The sequence below is a fragment of the Neoarius graeffei genome, chromosome 25, assembly GCF_027579695.1.
Source record: "Neoarius graeffei isolate fNeoGra1 chromosome 25, fNeoGra1.pri, whole genome shotgun sequence".
Classification (NCBI taxonomy): Eukaryota; Metazoa; Chordata; class Actinopteri; order Siluriformes; family Ariidae; genus Neoarius; species Neoarius graeffei.
In genome coordinates, this window is record NC_083593.1 from 58,191,864 (window position 1) to 58,202,795 (window position 10,932).

At 50.5% G+C, this 10,932-nt stretch overlaps 2 protein-coding genes across 3 annotated transcripts in view; one reads left to right on the forward strand and one right to left on the reverse strand.

Annotated features, from left to right (window-relative positions):
• Positions 1–3,695, reverse strand: part of ppwd1 (peptidylprolyl isomerase domain and WD repeat containing 1) — an 18,125-nt gene extending 14,430 nt beyond the window's left edge. For both annotated transcript variants that reach the window (XM_060909042.1, XM_060909041.1), the window contains exon 1: positions 3,453–3,695. The gene's annotated coding sequence lies outside the window, so the exon portion shown is untranslated. The remainder of the gene's footprint in view (positions 1–3,452) is intronic.
• A 121-nt stretch (positions 3,696–3,816) lies between these two features.
• adamts6 (ADAM metallopeptidase with thrombospondin type 1 motif, 6) overlaps positions 3,817–10,932 on the forward strand; it is a 126,490-nt gene continuing 119,374 nt past the window's right edge. The window contains exon 1 of the mRNA XM_060909059.1: positions 3,817–3,978. The gene's annotated coding sequence lies outside the window, so the exon portion shown is untranslated. The remainder of the gene's footprint in view (positions 3,979–10,932) is intronic.

Here is a 10,932-nt window from a genome sequence, read left to right on the forward strand (position 1 = left end):
TTCCTGCTAAACATTTTAATATGTTGATACTCTTCTTACATTTGTCTACTGTTTTCTGTAAATGTACTTTAAAGGAAAGTTTCACATCAAACCATACACCTAAGTACCTTATACTTTCTACCTGCTTAAGTAGCTGCCCATACAATCTAAGATCCATCTTAGGATTGACCCTTTTTTTGGAGAAACAAATGACCTGCGTCTTTTCTACAGACAAATGAAAAACCCCACTCATGAGACCATTTCTCCACTTGACTTATAGCAGCTTGCATCCTACTCTTTAGGCTACAGATACTTTTACCCCTCATCCATAGGGCTCCATCGTCAGCATAGAGGGCCCTATCAGTTCTAAGGTCTACATCATTAAACACATCATTAATCATAATATTGTACAAAATAGGGCTGCACACACTCCCTTGTGGAGTTCCATTTTCAATATTATATGTACCAGAAAAACTTGCTCCAACTCTCACTTCTATAGTCCTATTCTTCAGAAAGTCCTTGATCCAGTTATACATTTTCCCACCAATTCTCATTTTGTTCAGTTTAATTAAAAGGCCCTCTTTCCGTAACATATCGTAGGCTTTTTCTATGTCGAAAAAGGTTGCCAAAACCATCTCCTTGTTCACCTGGGCCTTCCTAATTTCGTTCTCTAAAATGACAATTGGATCCATGGTGGTGTGCCCAGTCCTAAAACTGCTCTGATGTGGAGAGAATAGACCTCTCCTTTCAATCTCATACACCAATCTCTTAGTCAACATTCTTTCCATTAATTTGCACAAGTTTGACATTAGCGCTATTGGCCTATAGCTCCTGACCTCCGTTTTGTCCTTGCCTGGCATTGGTAAATAATCTCATCTCATTATCTGTAGCCGCTTTATCCTGTTCTACAGGGTCGCGGGCGGGCTGGATCCTATCCCAGCTGACTACGGGCGAAAGGCGGGGTACACCCTGGACAAGTCGCCAGGTCATCACAGGGCTGACACATAGACACAGACAACCATTCACACTCACATTCACACCTACACTCAATTTAGAGTCACCAGTTAACCTAACCTGCATGTCTTTGGACTGTGGGGGAAACCGGAGCACCCGGAGGAAACCCACGCAGACACGGGGAGAACATGCAAACTCCGCACAGAAAGGCCCTCGCCGGCCACGGGGCTCGAACCCGGACCTTCTTGCTGTGAGGCGACAGCGCTAACCACTACACCACCGTGCTGCCCCATAATAGTAATAATAAATCTCTAACGCTTTGCATAGAAAAAAAAACCCTTAAATGATCAAACAAAATAAGCTCATTATATTTTTATTGCCCTGGTCCGACACTGCCTGGTGTAGATGTCCTGCAGCGAGGGCAGGACTGACCCAGAGATTTGCTCTGCTGAATGCACCACTCCCTACAGGTCTTTGTGTTCTTGGGTGGAACAGTTCCCTAACCATGGCATGATGCTCTGGGCTTTAATTTGATGGCCAGTGTACAGGGGATGCTGAAGGCTGAGCTATTATCGCCTGTATAAAGAACAGTCTCACAAAACTTCCTAATTTCTGTCTAGGACATAAAGAATATTGATTTAGTTATTTACAATAATTAATGAAGTACAATAAAATACTTTAATTAATCATTAAGAAGAACAAAATACACTCAAATAAAAATAAAAACATTTAGGATGTCAAGGAAGGTCTGAAAAAATAATTTATACATAAAATATAAAAAATGTATTTTAAAAATAATAATTGCCATGAGAAATATAGATGGTGTTTTTGTTGTTTCATTTTATTTATACAGCATTTTTTTCCCAAAAACTTGAAGGTTTTGATTTTGATTTTATTTATTTATCCACAGTAATCTGCTCTTACATTTAACTCGGTCTTGACACAAGATTCTTTTTTTTTTTTTTATTAAAGAAACCGTTAAACTCAGATGATGTATTAGTCACAATGTTCATGATATGTGCTCAGTAAAAAAACGGGTCAAACAAAAAGGCACTGTGAAGCCTGTAGAGTTAAAATTCACTGAACACCTTTTAATTTTCAGCGACTGAACAAATGCAGAGGGACAAACCATCCTGGGAAACTGAAATAAAAGAGTCCAGGATCACAGACTCCAAACTGCCAACCATACAGGACCCTCAGTCAGAGGAGCAGCATCTGGATCATCCTGGAGCCCAGCCGTCCGACAGGAAGAACCGGAACCAGTCCGGAACCAGGCTCATACACAGTGTTTATCCTCGTGTGGATGTGACACTGAAGTCTTGAGTCAGTCCTTCAGTGAACGGAGTGCATTATCAGGATGTTGCGCTGCATTGTGGGATATTAAACAGTAGGTGGCGCTACTGAACCAATAATGATTATTGTGTAAGCTGTCAAATGAAGCTGTTAAGTTTTTATTATTATTATTATTATTATTATTATTATTATTCATCCATTATCTGTAGCCACTTATCCTTTACAGGGTTGCAGGGAAGCTGGAGCCTATCCCAGCTGACTACGGCTGAGAGGCGGGGTTCACCCTGGACAAGTCGCCAGGTCATTATGATTATTCAGAATCAGAATTGCTTTATTAATCCCCGGAGGGAAATTCAAATTTGCTGCCAAGCTCCTGAATCAAAGAAGTAAACATGTCTAAAAATAGAAGATAAAATCATCTGAAAAAAGAATAAATAAAAATAAAATAAGGTGATCATACTGTAGCTCTATATAGACCCCTTTCACATGACGTCACCGCGCCGCGAGATTTTGTTAGGCACCATGTTGGAAGACCAAGTACATGCACTCACAATATAAAACAAAGTACGAGCGAGAGTAAAGTGACACGATGGATGATAATTCTGGTTATGTGAGTACATTACCAGCTGCAGAAAGGGCACAGTATGTGGAGAAACTGGCTGTGATTGATGGGTTTGACCCATATGATAAGACTCGCGGCAAGGGAGAATGGAAACATAAGGAGGACCGGACACCAATTCTGCCATCTGTTTGCTACCCAGACATTGTAAACTATTTGTTGTTTACACCCAGTGCCTACACTCAGTGTTCGAACTATGCCGATATTTTCGGGGGGCCCCTTTTTTTCCCTTGGGGGGGCGCTTGCGCTTGTCTCGGAGCGCGGATCTCCAAACACATGAGAAGCCTATCTTACGCACATATCACGCGGACTCCACACCTCCACACACGCATTGCGTCTGAAGTCATAACTCATCAGGGGAAATCGTGTCCGCATTGGCATGTTCAAAAAACAACCTCGCGTCAACAATGATACCACACGCAAGAAAAAAAAAAAACAGTCAGGCTACTCAACAACCAACCTGGCAGCAGCGAGCAAGCCCCAAGCCATCCTAAATTATTATTATTATTATTAAATTGTAGAAGTCTGGGAGGCTTGCTCCTCATACAGTTATCAACTTGGGGCCAATTTAGCATGTTTTAAATCTGAATTTCTTGTGTTTGCTTACCTCAAAGTGTCCGCAGATCATGCACAGACTTATCCATTATATCCACAGTTTTTTGCCAAGTCTCACACAGGTTTCTTTCAAGTCTACTGTTGGGCCAATAAATCATAAATAAAACAGCTCAGATTTGTTTGTTTAAGTCGTTTGCCACTCCACTTTATTCTCATGGGTTCACATACCGCTGCCGTAGCCTGGGCTTGCCCATCCTAAGCGTGATGCAACACGAGGGCCTGTTCTGAGCTTAGTCTGGCCAGGCAGGCTATCTACAGCATTTCCAAGCTCCCAAAAAATCGGGAACCAATCAACTTTGAGCATCTCCAACGGCCCTGGGTAGAGGCGTGTTCAAGGCAGTGACGTAGTAGAACTGCGACCGGAAGCCATAGATTGTTTACAGAATCTATGCCGGAAGCGCTTCATTCACATCACGAACATGGAGCAGCGGCAAGCCTTTAACACAGCGGTAGATGCTGTATTGAAAGCATTCAACGGGAAGTTCTCATTGAAAACGGAGCAAAGAGCAGCCCTGGAGGTATTTATCTTCTTCCTGTTACTCAAGCAGTTTCCGTCGCGTCACATACGTCAGAGGAAAGAGTGATGTGATTGGTTTAAGCTTCGTCACAGCCTTTTCTGGCTTCGACCAGCAGCAAACTGAGGCATTTCAGGGAGGCGGGTCAACCACGGGCTCTGGGAAACGGTTGGGCTTAATAGCTTGGCCAGACCAAATGCTCGGAGAGCTTTGAAGTCGCGTTAGCCAGGCTACCGCTGCCGTTATTTCCCCCTAATCACGAGTTTGTTGGTCTTCCAAAATGGCGCAGGGTCTGTTTACTTCCGGTTTCGGGTGACGTCAGTGAAAGGGGTCTATAGTTGTGGCAGCGGGGGCGTGGTCAAGCGCCGGTCTGTGACAGGAGGGCGGAGCCAGGGAAGGTGAGTGGCAGAATCACTACACCTGACAGTAATTAACCTGTGTTTGTGTGTCTTCCCAGTAATCGCGCCCTATTTAAGGAGGCAGAGGGAGAGCAGAGGAGAGCTCATCCCGGGACTAGAACACAGCGTGTGTGTGTGTGTTTCTCTAACAGAATAAAATTAGGCTGTTATACTGAAAAGTCTGGCAATAAAAAGCCTATTAGTACCTGAAGCTTTGTCCTGCCGTCCTCTGTGCTCCACCCACACTTCAGAGAGCTCTACAGTGGTGACGAAACCCGGGAAAAGGTGGAGCACCAACCTCGCAGCCCCATGGAATCCTCCCCGTTCGCGGACCTGGTCCACGCCCTCGCCACGGCTCAGCAAAGCCAGCACCAGGCGCTCGTCATGCTCCGAAAGGAGCAAGAGCGGCGCTTCAAAGCCCTGGTGCTGGCCCAGCAGGAAAATCGCGAGGCGTTCCGGCATCTCCTCGCGTCGGCGGGGTCCACCAGCGCCCCGGCCGCGGGCCCGTCTCCCCTCACCGTGACCAAGATGGGCCCGCAGGACGACCCCGAGGCGTTTCTCACATTGTTTGAGCAGGTCGCCGAAGCCTCGGGGTGGCCGATGGAGCAGCGCACGGCGCGCCTCCTCCCCCTCCTGACGGGAGAGACACAGCTGGCCGCGCTACAGCTCCCCGCCGACCGCCGGCTGGCCTACGCGGACCTTCGCCGGGCTGTCCTCCAGCGCGTGGGGCGCACACCAGAACAACAGCACCAGCGCTTCCGCGCGGTGTGGTTGGAGGAAGTTGGCCGGCCGTTCGCGTTCGGCCAGCAGCTCCGGGACGCCTGCTGGCGGTGGCTGAGGGCCGACGATCGCGACGCCGAGGGAATCATCGATCAGGTGGTGCTGGAGCAGTTCATCGCCCGCTTACCAGCCAGAACCGCGGAGTGGGTCCAGTGCCACCGCCTGGCGTCGCTGGATCAGGCAGTAGGACTGGCGGAGGATCATTTGGCGGCTGTTCCGGCGGCAGGACAACTGACGATGTCTTCTCTTCTCTCCTCTTCTCTCTCTCTTTCTCCCCTCCCTTCTGTGTCCCGTCCTCGCCCCATTCCCCCACCACGGAGGCGGGGGCCGGCTCCACCCCAGCCGGCCCGCCGCACCCGTGGTGCCCTCCCGTTTCTCCCTTCTGTGTCTGTCTCTCCCCCCCCTCAGGTGAGTGAGCCCCAGAGCACCGGTGCAGAGGGAAAGCCCGGGCCGGTTTGCTGGCGCTGCGGGGAGCCGGGCCACCTGCAACAACAGTGCGCAGCAATGGAGGTGGGCGCGGTGGTACGGATCCCCGACGCGCCAGAAGCTGCCCTCGATCGGGCCAGAGCGTATCGCATACCGGTGAGTGTACAAGGGGCTACATATCAGGCGTTGGTGGATTCTGGTTGCAATCAGACCTCGATCCGCCAAAGCCTGGTGCAAGACGAGGCATTGGGGGGAGCACAGGGGGTGAAGGTGTTGTGTGTGCACGGGGATGTTCACAGCTACCCTTTGGTGCCGGTCCACATATTTTTCAGAGGGGAAAAATCTATAGTGAAGGCGGCGGTTAATCCTCGCCTTACCCACTCTTTAATTTTGGGGACTGATTGGCCGGGATTTTGGGGTTTAATGACACGCCTAGTAAAGAGTGGGTCCTGCCATTTGACAGGGGGAGGTCCCGGTGTCGCTTTGGCTGGAGCTGCTGTCGCAGAGCCGTCTACCTCATCTCTGCGACAGAGTGAGGAGCCGCCGGCTCCTCCTCTTTCTGTTGGGGAATCCCTCGCGGATTTCCCATTAGAACAATCGTGAGACGAGACTCTGCGACATGCGTTTGACCAAGTGAGAGTAATTGATGGTCAAACGCTCCAGCCGAACGCCACCCCGTCCTTCCCCTATTTTTCTATTGTGAAGGATAGATTATACCGAGTGACGCAGGACACTCAGACGAAAGAGCGAGTCACACAGCTGTTAATTCCAAAGAGCCGCCGGTAATTGGTATTCCAGGCGGCTCACTTTAATCCCATGGCTGGACACCTAGGGCAGGATAAGACACTAGCCCGGATAATGGCCCGATTCTATTGGCCGGGGATTCGCGGCGATGTCCGTAAGTGGTGTACGGCGTGCCGCGAATGCAAGTTAGTAAATCCAGTGGCCATTCCAAAAGCGCCTTTGCGCCCCCTACCATTAATCGAGACCCCGTTCGAAAGAATTGGGATGGATCTCGTCGGGCCATTAGATCGGTCAACACGAGGGTACCGCTTTATATTAGTTCTGGTGGACTATGCAACGCGATACCCGGAAGCGGTGCCTCTTCACAATATCTCAGCATGCAGTATTGCGGAGGCCCTCTTCCACGTCATCTCCCGGGTTGGAATCCCGAAAGAGATTCTGACTGACCAAGGCACCTCGTTTATGTCACGAACACTGAGCGAACTGTATGGGCTATTAGGTATTAAGCCGATCCGCACCAGCATTTATCACCCACAAACGGACGGTTTAGTTGAACGGTTCAATCGCGCCCTCAAGAATATAATTAAAAAATTTGTAAGTGAGGACGCACGTCACTGGGATAAATGGCTCGAACCCTTGTTATTTGCAGTGCGAGAGGTCCCCCAAGCCTCCACGGGGTTCTCCCCGTTTGAATTGTTATACGGGCGTAAGCCGCGCGGCATTTTAGATGTGCTGTGGGAAAATTGAGAGGAGGGACCTTCACAGAGTAAAAACGAAATTCAGTACGTTATGGACCTGCGCGCAAAACTCCACACGCTCACCCACCTAACTCAGGAGAATTTGCGGCAGGCCCAGGAACAGCAAGCCCGCCTGTACAACAAGGGCACGCACCTTAGAGAGTTCACTCCAGGAGATAAGGTACTCGTACTGTTGCCCACGTCGAGCTCCAAATTAATCGCCAAGTGGCAAGGACCCTTTGAGGTCACACGGCGAGTCGGGGACGTCGACTATGAGGTAAGGCGAACGGACAGGGAGGGGGCGCTACAGATCTACCACCTCAATCTGCTTAAACTCTGGAACGAGGAGGTCCCCGTGGCGTTGGTGTCGGTAGTTCCGGAGAAGGCGGAGCTGGGGCCGGAGGTTCAAAAAGGGACATTGGCATCACGCACCTCTCCGGTCCCCTGTGGAGACCACCTCTCCCCGACCCAACTCACGGAGGTCGCCCAGTTGCAGGCCGAGTTTTCGGATGTGTTCTCGCCCCTGCCCGGTCGCACTAACCTCATAGAACACCACATAGAGACGCCCCCGGGGGGTGGTAGTGCATAGCCGCCCTTACAAGCTACCCGAACACAAAAAAAAGGTGGTTCGGGAAGAACTTCAGACCATGCTCGAAATGGGCATCGTCGAGGAGTCCCACAGTGACTGGAGCAGCCCGGTGGTTTTGGTACCCAAGGCCGACGGGTCGGTCCGGTTCTGTGTGGACTATAGAAAAGTCAACGCAGTGTCTAAATTCAACGCGTACCCAATGCCTCGTATTGATGAGCTGCTCGATCGACTAGGCACGGCTCGCTTTTACTCGACACTGGATTTGACGAAGGGATATTGGCAGATCCCCTTGACTCCATTATCCCGGGAGAAAACAGCCTTTTCCACACCGTTCGGCTTACACCAATTCGTCACACTTCCGTTTGGGCTGTTTGGGGCGCCCGCTACGTTTCAGCGGCTGATGGACAGGGTCCTCCGGCCCCACGCCACCTATGCGGCTGCATATCTGGATGACATTATCATTTATAGTAACGACTGGCAGCGGCACCTGCAACACCTGAGGGCCGTCCTTAGATCGCTGAGGCGGGCGGGTCTCACTGCCAACCCGAAGGAGTGTGCGATTGGGCGGGTGGAAGTATGGTATCTGGGCTTCCACTTGGGCAACGGGCAGGTGCGTTCCCAAATTAATAAGACAGCAGCGATTGCGGCCTGCCTGAGGCCCAAGACCAAAAAGGGGGTGAGACAGTTCCTGGGGCTGGCTGGCTACTATCGTAGGTTTATACCTAATTATTCGGACATCACCAGCCCGCTGACTGACCTCACTAAAAAGGGGGCGCCAGATCCGGTCCAGTGGACGGAGCAGTGCCAGCGGGCTTTCTCTGAGGTAAAGGCTGCACTGTGTGGGGGGCCACTTTTACACGCCCCTGACTTCTCTCTCCCTTTTGTGTTGCAGACCGACGCGTCGGACAGAGGGCTGGGGGCGGTGTTGTCCCAGGAGGTGGAGGGGGAGGACCGCCCCATCCTGTACATTAGTAGGAAGCTGTCGGTGCGTGAGGGGCGCTACAGCACTATTGAGAAGGAATGCCTGGCGATCAAGTGGGCGGTCCTCGCCCTCCGTTACTACCTGCTGGGGCGCCCTTTCACCCTCTGTGCGGACCATGCGCCCCTCCAGTGGCTCCACCGCATGAAAGATGCCAACGCGCGGATCACCCGTTGGTATCTGGCACTACAACCCTTCAATTTCAAGGTGGTCCACAGGCCGGGGGCGCAGATGATCGTGGCGGACTTCCTCTCCCGTCAAGAGGGGGGGGAGTCGGCTGCGGGCCGGACGGGCGCCCGGCCTGAGTCGGGCAGTGGGGGTATGTGGCAGCGGGGGCGTGGTCAAGCGCCGGTCTGTGACAGGAGGGCGGAGCCAGGGAAGGTGAGTGGCAGAATCACTACACCTGACGGTAATTAACCTTTGTTTGTGTGTCTTCCCAGTAACTGCGCCCTATTTAAGGAGGCAGAGGGAGAGCAGAGGAGAGCTCATCCCGGGACTAGAACACAGCGTGTGTGTGTGTGTGTGTGTGTGTGTGTGTGTGTGTGTGTGTGTGTGTGTGTGTGTGTGTGTTTCTCTAACAGAATAAAACTAGGCTGTTATACTGAAAAGTCTGGCAATAAAAAGCCTATTAGTACCTGAAGCTTTGTCCTGCCGTCCTCTGTGCTCCACCCACACTTCAGAGAGCTCTACAATAGTATAATAACAATATTATATATTCTTTATTATTTGTAAACTGGTTGTTATAAGCGGATCAATCAGCCCACGAGACTCTGAGTGTTAATTACTGCTAGATTAAAGTATAATGAGGGTGAATCAGGAAGTCATTAAATGATCAGTGCGTTAATTAATTACTCGATTAGCATAGTCATCATTGATTATTAGCATAAACATATAATTATATAAACATACATATACATAGGCCTGTATGAGCCCCGTGGCGCGCGCACCTGTCTGGGTGAAGCTTAAACTGGATCTAAAAACATGAGGAAAAGGGGAGAGGAGGGGGCGCGCGCTCCACCACTGGGGCACTCGAGCACATCTGCAATGACGTCATATCGAACCTCCCAGTCTGCGCGGTGCAGCGTGTGTTGCGGGCTGGGAGACTCTCTCTCTCTCTCACACACACACACACACACACACACACACACACACACACACACACACACTCTCTCACACACTCTCTCTCACACACACACACACACACACACACTCTCTCACACACTCTCTCTCACACACACACACACACACACTCACACACACACACACACACACACACACACTCACACACACACACACACACACACACACACACACACACACACACACACACACTCTCTCTCTCTCTCACACACACACACACACACACACACACACACACACACACACTCACACACTCTCACACTCTCTCTCTCACACTCACACTCACACACTCTCTCACACACACACACACACACACACACACTCTCTCTCTCTCTCTGTCTCTCTCTCATACACTCTGTCTCTCTCTCTCATACACTCTGTCTCTCTCATACTCTCTCATATACTCTCTCATACTCTCTCTCTCTGTCTCTCTCTCATACACTCTCTCACACACACACACACACACACACACACACACACACACACACACACACACACACACACACTCTCTCTCTCTCTCTCTCTCTCTCTCTCTCTCACACACACACACACACCATCATCATCATCATCATCATCGGCGATCACTCGTAACGAGTATGATTGTCCTCTTGACGGTGGGTCTGGTCACTTGTGGGTCGTCAGGTGGCGGTTGAGGCCAATCCTTGATCCACAGTCTCTATTGCAGTGGGGGCATATGTAGATTGTTGTCCTGAAGGTGGTGGTTTGGGTTTGGGGAGCCGTTTTGGTGGTGGTTCTCTCTTTCCTCAGTTGCCTTTTAGTTTCTTCGGCACGGTAGAGGTCCTCTTCTAGGTGTGCTGTACCCTCATGGACCATCCTTCTCCACTCATCTCTTTTGAGGGCAGCCTCCTCCCAGTTATTGAGATTGAAGTGACACTTTCTGAGGTGTACTTTGATCATGTCTTTGTACCGCTTCTTCTGCCCTCCTTGGGTACACTTTCCTTCCTTTAGTTGGCCATACAGAATCTGTTTTGGAAGGCGGTAGTTGGGCACGCGTACTACATGATCTGTCCATCGTAGCTGGTGCCTAGCGATAGTTGAGGTGATGCTGGCGATGTTGGCTTCCTTTAAGACACTGATATTAGTCCGTCTATCTTCCCAGCTGATCCTGAGAATCTTGTGTAGGCATCGCTGGTGATACTGCTC